This window comes from Photinus pyralis, unplaced genomic scaffold (assembly GCF_008802855.1).
Source record: "Photinus pyralis isolate 1611_PpyrPB1 unplaced genomic scaffold, Ppyr1.3 Ppyr1.4_LG3a, whole genome shotgun sequence".
NCBI lineage: Eukaryota > Metazoa > Arthropoda > Insecta > Coleoptera > Lampyridae > Photinus > Photinus pyralis.
The window spans coordinates 14237416-14249859 of record NW_022170509.1 but is presented as its reverse complement, the minus strand read 5'-3'; the positions used below and the strand labels follow the sequence as shown (position 1 = coordinate 14249859).

The following is a 12444-nucleotide window of genomic DNA, read 5'->3' as shown; positions in this document are numbered from 1 at the left end:
TTGTTAATTTTTGTATATTGTGGATATTGCTCCAGATTTTTTACCCCCTGTGATGAATGATTCGAAATTTTCTTCAACTCGGTTCTTTTGTCCGACGAGTTCTAAGGGAACATGGATTTAAATCCATTCTGCCTAAATTTGTAGGAACTCTTTCGGCCTTTTTGATTCATTTTACACTTTTTATCAATTATTCATAAACTTTCTTTTGTTTTTCCAATTCACTGTGTTATTTGCGTTCCGATAGTAAGCTTGGGTACGAGTGAGCGCGACCTACATAATTAATAAAAGCATAACATTGAAGAACAAGGAGATTTTTCTCTAAATGAATTAAATTTTTGCCGGGCCCCTTTTAAGTCGGGGCCCGTCTTCATTGCGTACATTTGAGACCTTGTAGTTACGCCACTGGCTGACCATAGGTTCATAGAGGCACAAGGATAGTTCCAGAAACAAAGCTAACACTAAGAACTGTCGCTGTTAAAGACTCTCAATGAAAGCAAGGTTTTGCGAGATGTAGTTGTAAAAACAATTGCGCAAACAGAAGATGCAATTGTTTTATTTAAGAAAGAAGTGAGATGCAACTGAAAATGCCACTCATCACCAAATTGCAGAAATAAATAATTAATTAACAATACAACTATTCGTTTTCTTTAGTTCTATATATTCATTATATGTTTTGACATAAAAGTTTATGCTGTTTTGTTTGTTACTTATTTCATTTATTGTTATTTTAAGTAGCCATGCTATGTATCATGTTTATACATACGGAAAAATTAATTGTCCGTTGCACGGTGACCTCTCCATACAAATTATTTATTGCCAAATTGATGCCAAACAATTTTTCCGGAACTATACTTTTTAATTATTTTTTTCAATGAAATAAAAAAAAATTGTGCACTACTTTTTGCTCATAAAAAGGAGGGTTGGTTTTTAAAGTCTTAATGCAATTTTAGGAGGGGATTGGCAAAAGTGTTACATAGAAGGGAAGGGGGATCAAAATTTCGAAATAATTGCATTACGTCATTTATGGGTTGCCCCTCCACAGATTTTAAATTTCTATTGAGTTACTAAAAATGTATGGCAAGTTTTGGTTATTTCCTAATTACTCAATTTTAGGTTTGGTTGCTTCGGGGCGGCCAAAGCCCGAAATTGAAATAGAATTCGAGCTTTGGTCATTCTAAATAGCCCAATCCTAAGAAGAGGAAAAGAGCTCTAAAAACTGGAGATAAACGGCGTGAAATATGAATGGTATGAAGAGCATGGCAAAACTAACGAGAAGTAGACCAAGCGGATATTCGATGACGAAAACGGAAACGAAAACGGGAATGAAGATAGAAAACAATATTTTTCTGGCATCCTGGAACGTAAGAGGCACTTTTCAGGAAGGGTTAATTAACGAGCTAATAAACCAGCTAAAAAGGTACAAAATAGGTATATTAGCGTTGCAAGAAACTAAGCAGGAAGGTAACGAGGTTTATGATATTAATGATTATACTTTCTTCCAGAGTGTTGGGAAAAAGAGAAAATTAGGGACGGGTTTCATGGTCACCAATAAACTAACGACAACCTCATCAATATCCATGCACCGACAGAAGAGTAAGAAATAGACGACAATAAAGCTGAAGCAAATAATACCAACTAATACATCAATAAATAATGCAAGGCAAATAAAATTTGAAAAAGCAATGGAAGAAATGTTAAAAAAGAAGAACACTAGAGTACCTATATATGAAAGGATGAAATGGATAGAAGACAATATAAAGCCTACAGCACAAAAACTGCTTTACAAAGCCACACAGCTCAAATAAATAATGGTACCACAGTAAATGCGAACAAGAGGTACAGCAAAAAGAAAAAACCAGAATGAAGATGTCGCAAGCAAATACAGAAGAAAGCAAACGTACCGGAAAAAGCGTAAAGCAATATGCAGAGCGAAGAAAAGAAAACACCAAGCTAAAATATTAAAAGATATAGAAGAAGAATATAAAAAAAAAGAAGATTAGAAACTTTTACCGGGGCACAAAAAAAGGTCCAAAATGGGGTTCCAGCCGACAACAAAAATGTGTAAGGAAATTTAATAGGAGATCAAAAACATATTCTAGAAAGCTGGGCTGAATATTTCGAGGATCTACAAAACAAACGCCGAGAAATGGACGAAATAATAAACATAATACACAAGTTAAAGAACAATGGAAGCCCAGGAGCGATCGGAATACAAACATAAAAAAGGAAGAAAGCTACATGTACGAATATTTCAACTGATAGAGGAAATATGGAAAAATGAAGAGATGCCAAAGTCTTGGAGAGAAGCATTAATCTGTCCACCACAAAAAAGGTGGCAAACAAAGCTTTGAGAACGATAGAAGCTTTGCGGTTTGCATGCGGTTTTTGACGAGGAAGATCAGTGGTAGACCAAACTAAAGGAAATGCAGGCGAAAAGTTACCAGTACCAACTCCAAACGCACTAAGAGTGCTTTCGCGTTAAAATCAATAATAACGAGAAACGTGTTTTCTAGAGCAGTGAAACTCCGACTTACGCATCTGAGGTGTGGACAATAAGGAAACAGGGCCAGTTTTTCATGGGACAGGAAAATTCTGAGAAAAATTTATGGGGATAAAAGACACAGGGGAACGGAGGACAAAAAAAATAAAAGACCTGTATTACGTTGCGGGTCATAGGTGCAGTAAAGGTACAATGAATAAGATGGATGGGGCATTTCATAAGGAAGGACCAAGAAAGAGTTCCCATCAGTAAAATTTGGAGGTAGAAGACGAGTGGGAAGACTCAGAACGCAGTTGAAAAAGGAGGTCGAAGATTATCTATCGCGACTACAGGTTCGGGAATGGAGGACAGCTGCTGAAAATAAGACAAAATGGGCATCAATTGTCCACCAAGCTAAGGGCCTACAAGGCCTATAGTGACCATATGCATACGTCGGGCGAGCATGTCGCGAACTTCCGAAATCAAGTATGCGGGAGTACAGCCCGTTGAAGAATATCTTGCCGCATTAATAATGGGGGCAGCTAATCCCTCCACCCGGTATGGTCATCAGATTAGAATTGGCAACACTACATTTAGCCGTTGTATCCATGGATAATTATAGGCAGGGAAAGCAGCGAGTCTAGGGGCGAGGAACTTGTTCGTTGTCATTGAAAGCATTAAACGTAAACGCAGTATTAACATTACCCTTTTCAGGATTACATTTGGGGCAATTGTTATTAATATAACCGGGAGTACCACAACTATAACCGTTAAAGTAATAGACAATGACGTATCCTCAGTAGGTTTCCTTTTGGAAGTCTTTTCCGAATAAGAAGTTGTTGGTGCCTTATCCAAGCTTTTAGTCTTAACAATTTTGCGACATTATTCAATAACATGACTTGTATATTTACAGTACCAACAGCGCGATTTCTTAACTGTATTAGATTTCTCATTATAGTAATTGTAGTTTCGACTGAAACCTCAAGTTTCCTCAACTAATTGAGTTCCCTAAAAGTCGTAACTTTATCTCGCGGTACTTTCTACAATTAAGGAGACCGTATACCATGTCCAGATGAGTAGCTTCAGTTAGAGTACCCGGTAGCAACTGGCATAAAATAGAACGAGCTTTACACATAAAAATGCCTGTTTTGGTTTTAGAGTCGATAATGCGGCTTAATTGGACCGAATGTTGATTTTAAGAGATCGATCTCTTCTTTCCAAGTTGATAAAGTAGACACCTTGGTACCCAGTCAAAACGAACCCATCGAGTAATCCTTTAAAAACCTCGATAGCATCTACGAACGTATTCACATCAGAGATCTACAACGGCAATTCGCAAAATTTCCAGAGTGAACATTTGTAGGTGGAAAGAAATCACACGTAAAACACGTACGAGTATACTATTCCATTTTTTGTGAGTATTCACACATAAAGCTCAATAGTCAATGCAAAAACACATTTTTGAATGGGTGGCGATCACGTCAAATCCCAAAAACCGCACAAAAGGAACCACAGTTTGCAACGCGACTACACAAAATCAAGAGACCTTTTCGGGGCCCCACGTTGGGCGCCAGTTATAAGGTATACTAGGGGTACGGACACGAACTTAATAACAACGCGAATAACTAATTAATATTAATATTGGCACCAGCGCGGATTAATTGATAATGCTTGAATGGAATTTTCCTTTAGGTAGTAGTGCGTTAGAAAAATATGTTTAATGCACTTTTCCTGTGACAATTTCGCATCTAAGAAACGACAAAAAGCGGCACCTAAAATGTTGCATTTTATCACTAATTGAAAGCTGCAGCGTAAGTGGTTTCCATTAACTATTTTGCGATCTTTCTGGTTATTTCACAACCGTTGTGTCTTTCGGGGAGAAAATGTGATTACAATTTCGTTGTGATATTTCTAATAACACGTGTCAAGATGATTTAATTTTTTACGTAAAAACACCTACAATACAGTTACATCACTTGGAATGTCTTTCATATTTACCTGCACGGCTTTAATTCAACATTCAATTTATATTAAATTTAACAGGACCATAGAGATTTGGCCTTAGTAAATATCACGTTTAACAAAACCCAACTCAAAGCTAATTCGACTAGAAATAATTTAATCTAACAAGGTAGCGTAATTGAACAGCGTTTGTACCGCACGTTGTAGAGACCTATGGAACAAATACCGTTCGTTATAAAATAAGCAGCCACGTTATCTATGTATAAAGAACTAAATTAAATCTTTCCCCACATTGCCAAATAATATTTATGTTACATCTCAGAGATAAAACTATGATACAATATGTAACATCTCATAAATGCATATTATGATGTTTAATGTCCGCTTTGAAATATTGCAGAAACATCACACAATAAACATACCTCAGATGCTGCACCGTACAAAAACATTCAGTAGACGTTTCTGTTGAAACTATTTTTAAAAATTATCCAATTTTGCATTAACAATGATATTTCTATTACGCGATTAGGTAGTTAAGTTAAGTTAATTTGTTAATTATGATTATAATTGATTTTTGTGTATTTAGTTGATAAACATATCGGGCATGCTGTAGGTTTAGGACGTTATTACTGGCTCGGCTATTATAAGAACGAAGCACCCTGGAGGTGATATGCACTACCAAAGTTGGCAACTAAATAGAAATTTTTGCAGTGGTGACATCTGAATGAAGTGACAAGAAGTCTTCAAGTTTAGTAGATGGGATCTGCAAGCTAGTGACTTTTTTACATCTGTGTGTAAAGCTTATTGTTACATATATGAGACATTTTGTTTTATGGTGGAAGTGGGGTTTGCTTAAACACTGCAGATAACGAGAAGGCGAGGCTGTTGGTTTCGCGACGGTTGAGGAGCGGTTACGGTAAATTTTCGGGCGTACAGCCCTATTGGTATAGTTGAAGACGCAGTTAGTCATTTTACGATAAATTTGTGCAGAAGTCAGTTGGGTGAGAATATTAACGGGTGTTTGCCCAATCGTGTTGAAAAAGCAAAGAGTTGAAGTGCGGCGAGGTCTTCTTATTAAAAGTTAAATCTTTCTACCGTCCGAACACCCACCAAAAATTTGTCATTTTATCCATTAAACCAGTTTTATTTGTCATCTAATTATGTGTTATAAGTGCAGTTCAGGACAGCATTTGTGTGTGTATTTATTCGAACCCAATGTGCGATCCAGATAGGGTTTTCATTCGAGATTTTTCCATTGGTGCGGTAGATTTGTTTAAGGTGTTGATCAAAATTTATGTTTGGAATTAAGTTGATCGAGATTTACAAGCCCCGAAAAAACGCGACTACAGACTGACCAGTGTGCAAGCCAGTGAAATACTGTCCTAACTCCTACTGTCGCCTGATATTCTTCTAGTTTTGTTCTATGTACCTTTTACGAGAAATTCACTGGTACTGAGCATTATCTCCACTAATTCCGTTTAGAATACAGTAGAGAATGTACCTAGTGATTAGTAATTAATTTTGACGTTTAGTGCTTGTTTTCAATTACCGTTGCGGGTTACGCAAGCGTAAGAAGTTCCTTCATTGATATATTTATGACTAAATTTGAAACAGTCTGTTACTTGATAAAGAAGGTAGCGGAACTTCAGGAAAACTTATTGCATTTTGAACGGTAAGGATATTGTAAATTCCACGAGTTCCTGGGAGGCACAAGACGTTATTTTTATCTACAAGCACAATTAGAATTTTCGAATGCAACAATTGCTTACTTTTGATATACGAAATAAATCACCGCTCGCTTGAACTGCTATCTTCGAATAATAACAATGATTTGCATTTGCGGAGAATGTAACAGCTTGAGGTATTGTAAACATAAACATGTCGAGATAGGCAGAAAAGGTTTCTATAAAATACTGCGTGCGTGTTGCAGGATGGCAATATATTTTTTGGTCACAATTTCCAAACAGAAACTGGCTGACACATCTTGGTCAGCCTCAGCTTTACGATTTCTCGTATACTTATTACAAGACACCCAACTGTCGTCTCTTCATATTTATTAGTGCTATTACTTTATCCTACATTGTATAATTTTTCCAGAACACGTGTAGCCATAATTAGGATATTACATGCTAAGCGTCACGACGCCATTTATTACAATTCAAGTCTGTTACAACTAACTCGTCTCATCTGCTTCACTGTTGGCACTCAAATTACGAAAAGGTATCATTCATTATAAACTATTGTGTATGTACACTATTCCATAGGCAAGAGGAACTAGCATCGAATTGTTAACCGAGACGCTTATTCTTTCTCCCCCTCGTCCAATCACTCGCTCGCTCGATGGCTTCATGTCCATCGACTTAAAAGATAACAGATAGACCGATTAAATTGGTAGATCGAAGTTCGGGAATTGGCAATGTAGGCAAACTTACTTCTCTGTTAGTTATGAACCAAATTGCATGAAATTCAAACTGGGCATAGCCAGTACCATATCAAATGTAACGTCAGCGCTTTTGAGTTATAACGTAGGCAACTTGTGTTGCGTCGTGCGTAGTCCGTTAGCCAGTTGTTTAGGCACCGTCTATGGGTGACATTGATAACTGCCAAAGGCTAGAAACGGTTGCACATTCGTTTTTGGTTGGTAAGTGATTCTGGAAAGAAGTGTCATGCTTTTATAGGGACATGAAGCAAGTGGGGACTACGAAGGGGTTTAACTTGAAAGGACAACAGACAAAATCTAACAGAGGAATTTTACAACACAATACAGGGTGTAGAAGTGGCGTTTCCTTAAAAACTAGAGACGACGAGTAAACGCTGCTGCTGCTGCTAGTTTTCGCAACTGCTGAAAAAGGCGTGTTCATTTGTGTACACGGGCAGTTAGCCTGTAAATTTTTTTTAAACATTCAGTTTTAAATTCATAATTCTTTTACTCATCGTTACTCCACCTGTGTACTTTTGTGCAAGTTCTCGTTGTGGTCAATTCTGTTGGTGAAGTTTTCACTTCTTAGGTTTTCTTTTTTTTCCGCTAGAGGTCATCTGAATGTACCTTCCTGTATTTTTCCCTCTCTATTGATTTTCTCGTGCACGTTGTTTGTTGCTGTTCCTTTAGAGAGGCACTATCCCTACCCTTTCTTACTTTTTGATGTGTTTTATCTGATTGCATATTATTGGCAGAAAGCGCCCTTCTGAGCTCGGAGAGGTTGCGACCCGTTAGTTCAACGGTAATATTTTAATTTCGTCCTTACTCTGTTCTGTGTTCCTCCTACTTTGCTGTTTTCGTCCGTGCCTTTTCTTGGCCTATTCTGCTCTCTTCTTCCTTCTTTTGTTATCGCACATGACCTTTTCTGGCCTTTCTACTTTATGCATTCTGCTGCTGCATACCCACTCCCGCACATGCATGACAAATTGGAAATGGGACCTGTCAGCGTCCGGCGTGTTCTAAGTGTGCCCAAAACCAAGACATTGATTACATTTACCGGTTAAAGTGTGATTTATCTTTGGAATCTTGTAACTACAGCCACAGCTGCTTCCAAATAACTTATTTCCGTTTTGGTTGAGCCCCTATTTAATACTAAACTTGGCACCCTGCAGAACGAACAATTTTCTAAATCTGGAATTCAGTTAAGTTAAAAGATCTTTAATTTCAATCGCTAGCTGGTTTTGTCGCCAGAAGTAAGTAATTACTCATTACGCAAGCTTTAAATGTAAACGCAAAATGTAAATAAGGAAATTATGTGAGGCCTACATTTCAGGCGAAAATCGTAGACCGCGTACAACACAAGACATCACCGTTTGTTCCTTTAATGGGTAATATTAAACCTCTACAGCGGTTTCTCCTTTTAGCACCGTATTTACAAAGCGTAACTGTCGCAATTGACTTTCAAAACCCAACGGAATTCCCTAATGAATCTAACTGGTGGTTAAAGAACACGTACGATTTTCTTCCCAATTAGACTAATCAAAGTGGAGGCAAGACTTGATCAAATAATCAGCCAGTCTAAAATCCTTTACATTATCCTTAAAGATCAACTAACTTCTAGAAATAATAGTAACTTCAGAAATTATACTTTGTGTTACTTATTCCCATTGCAGGCAGTGGAGAAAATAAAGTAGGGGTGGGTATCCGCGCCATAGTAAATAATCTAGACGCACTTGACTGCAGCACGACCTTCATACATAAAATAGCATATGAAATGAGGAGCATAGTATATCAGAGAGGGAGTGTAATTAACAGACACTCGTGCTGAGCCAATGTGATCTACAAGCAAACATACACTAAAGCTCAGTTTTTCGACCGTCCGTGAAAACAACCAAATAAAATCAGATAAATATAAATTTGAACTTTACTTGATTGTGGAGATGAATTATTAATAGGTAGGTATAGATTTATTTTGTACGAATATATATGCACGATTTACCTTTGTTATTCATTTATGCAATCAATGTAACGTGTTGGTATCCACCTATCACAAATTGAAGAGTTTTTTTATCAGCGTTATCATTTATTTAATGCAATAGTATACTTTTCTAACATATATCAGTAGTTTTCAACACTACTGAAGCAATTTTTACCGTGAAATAGTTACGAGGGTCGTTTGATAAGTCTCCTATACCGCAGTGTTCAAGTAATTATAACGCTATTTAGTGCCGACAGATTCAAACTGAGCTCAGTCAACTATAACAAGTTAGAAATTATGTGTGTAATACATTTCCACTGGGTGGATCCCAAAGATAAAAGTTAAGCCACCTTCGCGCTGCGGCCGAAGACTTTCGCAGCATTTCCGACAAGAAAACAAGAAAGTTGAACATTTCTACGGCGGAATGCAAACTAGGATTCTGTAGACGGTCCGTGCAGAGTGAAGTTCAATTTCATTTTGCATCGAAGAAACGGTCTCAGACGAAGAGATACTCTACCTTGATCTGTATTATTTATTTCAAAACACAAAACTTATCATACGACCCTCGTAATCTGGTGCACCAATAGGAGCTTTTCACAATCTACCTTCAACTTTACAACTGTGATCCAAGACCATTCCCCTTTCTAAGCTGCCAGTTGGATGCTCCTTAAAAATCGTGTGTTTGCACTCAAAGTGGACGAGGTAATTCGAAGGCACGTTTAATGCAGGTATCCAGTCTCGGGTTAATTCCTTTTGCAAGATATAAATAAACAATTAAAACAGGGACACAAACAGCAAATAAGCTGTCCGCACCGATGAACAAAGAAAATTGTGATTTTAGGCGAGCTAAACAAACGACATGGAAAATAATTTTAAAATTAACAATGCGTGGTGGCAACTTTAGAAGCGTGTATTGACAAAACCAGGATATTACCCAAGAAAATATAGAGCAGTTTCTAACGGCGCATATTCATACCAATAAAGGCGTATTTTACAGTTAAGAACTCCATACGGTATTCCGCTGTAATTTACTTGGTAACAGCAGTAAATGTACACTAAAAATTTAAGAGATGGGAATAAAGTGCATCCATATTGTTAAAAACAATGTTTTATCGAGCACACTATTTATAAAGCAGTTGAATTCCCTATAGAGGAAACTTCTCTATAGTTCCTAACGCTTTTGGCGAATTGCAACCTTTCAGTGTCCTTCGCGGACAATAATTAACGACGGTCACAAGGGTCGCACAAAACCTTGTCGTATGACAATAGCGAATATCCTTGGCAGGTTCAATCAGCAAAACTACACAAATAGGACTTTGTTAGAATCTTGTGCAGAAATTATTTTAAACCTTTTTCTTTGCATAAGGTATTAAATTTCAGGCGTGTATAAGCTTAAAAGGAGATAAACGACGTTTACTTGAAAATGGGATGAGCTAAAATTGAGTGGAGCGTGTTGGGGAATGCAAATTGTAGTCTTAAAAAATGGGATAAGAACGATAGCGCATACTTCGGTAAGTTGCCCATTCTCCTAATGGTATCATACTTACAATAAGAAAACTAGCGGACGTTTTCCCCTTACAATAAATTCAACGAATTCTTTATTCGAAGTGCGCCCTCTAATTTCAACAGAAAATTGCGAAGTGCTATACATGTGTAGACAGGATATCAGAAGTAAATGTAATTCGCTGTCGACATTTTATGCTTTCAGATTTACGATTACGGCGCAATTTTTGCTTTAAGTTTTTAAACTCTCGTAATTAAAGTTTTTCAAGTAGAAACTGCGAACTGAACTTGTCTGCTCTGTGCACTAAATGTCATATTTTTATTCAAGAATTGACATTACCTGAAAATTCCATTAAAATTTCAGAGCACTAGTCATTGCAGTTTTAAAATTTTATTCTGCTTTAAAAACACAAATTAATGCTTTGTACCTTTTCCATGTATCAACTTTCTTTTGGTTATTGACAATTTGTTTGCTTTTTACCGTATTACTCCCTCCAGAATATCTTCTATCTCTTTATTCCATGTTTTTTAGTCCTTCCTTGAGATTTCTTCAGGTCCTCCTGATTTTACGACTACAAAAAAACAACGTTCAATCTCTTCTTCAGATTCCCAGGAGTTTTATCAATTGTTTTTGTGATCACTAAATATATTAATGCGTTTCTTACGCCACGTTAACTGTCTCTTGCATCTTTTTAACTTTCGTACAGTGCAGTACAGTTTCCTAGCCCGATCAGAACGCAAATGGCTTAAAAAATATCCCACTCAATTTTACTTAAATGATACCTACAAATTGGTGAATTATCAACACAGACGGCCATGTCTAATCATTCATTCATTATCGCGTTTCAGCACTACAATAATGACAGATGATTTAAGTTCGAATTTAAAAAATGCATGCAAGTTCACAGTGGAAACCCAGTACACCTAATTACTTATGTTTAGTTCTATTTTTGGACGTATGCCCCTGCTGCTTCGTTATTCGTTAATCTATATGATTTTATTCTTTTTTTTTGGCTTTGCAGGTAAATTTTTAGACGTTATGTATTACTAATTTCAAAGTCTGCCTCCAATACTGAATCCACCATGTGGCCCAAGCACATTTGGAATCCCCGTGCCCCTTCTTCCCAATATTGTCTCCTTCTCACGTATTTTCCTTGCATAAATTGATTCCCATTAACTTGGTTTTCTTAAATATTTCTTCATTACACGCTTCGTATGCTCCAACTTCCAGTTCGCCACATCTCTATTATTTAGAGAACTCAATGAAAACGTTTATCGGTCGGTTTTTTGGGTGACGTCCCATGCTTTTTGAAGTACCCTGTAGGGATTCTTGGTTGAGTGATGCACAGTTCCCTCGGTCTCATATTCTTCATCCAAATGTTCAATTCTGTAATCATCTTCTTTTATAACTAACTCCTCAGATAGTAGGAACTCTTTGTGGCATTCTTTCACCTGAGTTCTGAATACAACAAATCTTTCCGAAGCGCTTATCTTCCATTGTTCTCCCTTGTGTCTGTCTACCAAGACCTAGTTAATAAATTGGACAAAATTAACATCAACATAGAGGAACATTGGCGTATTTATTCCTGTGCATTTTCCAAGGAGAGATAAGATCAGACCCTGGATCAGACGGCAGAGAATATTACCTAGCCACATCAATAACTGCAAGTTATTTTCAATTTTTTGATTTGCATAAAGTAGTGGTCGGTTATTTTTAGGAATTTGCATAAGAAATTTTGTTCGAGGTAATTGTAATATTCCTAAAGGAATCGGCCCGGGTGACATACTTGAACGAAAGAGACTTTGTATTGTATTTATTGATAAGAATCGAATCCAAACAAATGATTTGGGTTATTTTTTGTTTCTCTTATTAGGAAATTTGTATTTACTTTCAGTTATACCATTCCTTTGGTTGGATTAAACCTAAAACTTGGTAGGTATTTTAAACAGGAGAATAGTCCAGGAATTTATTATGTGGCAAAAATTTAGTATGGGCACTAGCATGGACACGTGATCACGAAATTTATCGCACCAGTAGAATTAGCGTAGTATAGTGATACACGCGCATAACATCGGAAAAAATCAATGAAGAGGCATCTGCCA

At 37.0% G+C, this 12444-nt stretch overlaps 1 protein-coding gene across 1 annotated transcript in view; it reads right to left on the bottom strand.

Annotated features, from left to right (window-relative positions):
* The window catches only part of LOC116165782, a 199726-nt gene that overhangs the window by 23149 nt on the left and 164133 nt on the right, over nucleotides 1-12444 (bottom strand). The gene's annotated exons all lie outside the window — the stretch shown is intronic.